Genomic DNA, 2533 nt, shown 5'->3' on the forward strand with positions numbered 1-2533 from the left:
CCTCAGATCCAGGTCGGGGTCCCCCCCTGGCCCAGCCATGGGCTGCACTGGAGTCACCTCGGGGCTGCCCGCCCCCTTCCTATAGCATTAAATAGGGGGGGGGGTTACAAAGGTCAAAAGGTCACGCCATGACCTCTGACCCCAACATCAACCCCCCCCCCCCCATTGACCCTAAACTCAAAGCAACCAGCCTAGAGGGGGCGTGGCCTAAATGAGGGGGCGTGGCTTGGCGAAGGGGGCGTGGCCTGAGCTACTTGGAGCGGCCAATGAGAGGCGAGATGCACAAGGGGGGGCGTGGCCTCAAGCGATGTGATTTGCATAGGGGGCGGGGTTAGAGCGTGGCCTTGAGTTGTGTGATTTGCATAAGGGGGCGTGGTTAAAGGAGGGGGCGTGGCCTTAAGTGATGTCATTTGCATAGGGGGGCGTGGCTTGTGGAGAACGCGAACCCTGATTGGTGCAAACCTAAAGGGGGCGTGGCTTGGGAGGGTGTGGAAGCACAATGGGGGTGTGGCCTATTAAGCACCGCCTACTAGTGGGCGTGGCCTAGTGACTGACACCCCTGCCAACCAATAGCGATGCCCCCAGCCCCATTGTGGGCGTGGCAGCCTATTGATTGACAGCCCTCCCAACCAATGGCCTCACTTGCGTCGGCTCTGGCTGAGGTAACAGACGACGGCGATGACGATGGCGAAGGCCACGACGGCACCGACCGGACCCACCTTGGCCCAAACCAGCCCCCCTATAGGGAACAATGGGGTAATTAGCAACAGGGTTAATTAACAGCACCTATGGGGGGGGGTCCTATGCTAATGAGGTGGTCCTATGCTAATGACATGGTCACGTGGGGGGGTGTCCTATACTAATAGGGCGGTCCTATGCTAATGAGGTAGTCACATGGGGGGTCCTATGCTAATGGGGTGGTTCTATGCTAATGAGGTGATCACCTGGGGGGGTCCTATGCTAATGGGGTGGTCCTATGCTAATGACATGGTCACGTGGGGGGGTGTCCTATGCTAATAGAGGGGGGTTATATGCTAATGAGGTGGTCACATGGGGGGTCCTATGCTAATAGGGTGGTTCTATGTTAATGAGGTGGTCACATGGGGGGGTACTATGCTAATAGGGTGGTCCTATGCTAATGAGGTGGTTCTATGCTAATGAGGTGGTCACGTAGGGTGAATAGGGCGGTCACGTGGGGGTGTTCCTATGCTAATAGGGTGGTCCTATGCTAATGAGGTGATCACATGGGGGGTCTTATGCTAATGAGGTGGTCCTATGCTAATGAGATGGTCACATGAGGAGGATCCTATGCTAATGAGGTGGTCGCGTGGGGGGGTCCTATGCTAATGAGGTGGTCCTATGCTAATGAGGTGGTCACGTTGTAGGGGTTCTATGCTAATTAGGTGGTCACGTGGGGGGGGTCCTATGCTAATGGGGGGGTTATATGCTAATGAGGTGGTCCTATGCTAATGAGGTTGTCACATGGGGGATCTTATGGGGGGGTCCTATGCTAATGGGGGGGTCATATGCTAATGGGGGGTAATATGCTAATGAGGTGGTCACGTGGGGTGGTCCTATGCTAATCAGTTGGTCACATGGGGGGTTTTATGCTAATGAGGTGGTCCTATGCTAATGAGATGGTCACATGAGGAGGTGGTCCTATGCTAATGAGGTGGTCACATGGTGGGGATCCTATGCTAATGGGGTGGTCCTATGCTAATGAAGTGGTCACTTGGTTGGTCCTATGCTAATGAGGTGGTCACATGGTGGGGATCCTATGCTAATGGTGGGGTTATATGCTAATGAGGTGGTCCTATGCTAATGAGGTGGTAATATGCTAATGAGGTGGTCGCATGGTGGGGATCCTATGCTAATGAGGTGGTTATATGCTAATGAGGCGATCACGTGGGGGGTCCTATGCTAATGGGGGGGTCCTATGCTAATAGGGAGGTCCTATGCTAATGGGGGGGTCCTATGCTAATGGGGTGGTCCTATGCTAATGGGGTGGTCCTATGCTAATGGGGAGGTCCTATGCTAATGGGGGGGTCATATGCTAATGAGGTGGCTATATGCTAATGCGGTGATCACGTGACATAGGGGTCCGTTCCTCATACCGGGGTGGTGGAAGCGGAGCTGCCGGGCGGTGGTTCCGTGCCGGTTCCGTGCCGCGCACAGCACGAGCAGCCGCGGTTCTAAAGGCCCACGGAGGGTCAAGATCCCCGTTATGGACCCGTCGGAACCGGGAGGCGCCGCCGTGAAATCCCTATGGCCGTCCGACACCGTCTGGTTCCGGGTCGGGAGCTCAAACACCAACGACGAGTCGGGGATAGAGTTGACCATGCAGACACAGCGAACGCCATCGCCCCCTGCTGTACAGCGGGAGGCTGGGAGGACCAACGGGGGGTCTGCAGGGAAGCAATGGCGGTCAATGGGGGATATAGGATGTAATGGGGGACCCTAAATCCCAATGGGGGACCCTAAATGGGAGACCCTAAATGGCAATGGGGGGCCATAGATGGCAATGGGGGGCCAT

This window comes from Coturnix japonica, unplaced genomic scaffold, assembly GCF_001577835.2.
Source record: "Coturnix japonica isolate 7356 unplaced genomic scaffold, Coturnix japonica 2.1 chrUnrandom776, whole genome shotgun sequence".
Lineage (NCBI taxonomy): Eukaryota > Metazoa > Chordata > Aves > Galliformes > Phasianidae > Coturnix > Coturnix japonica.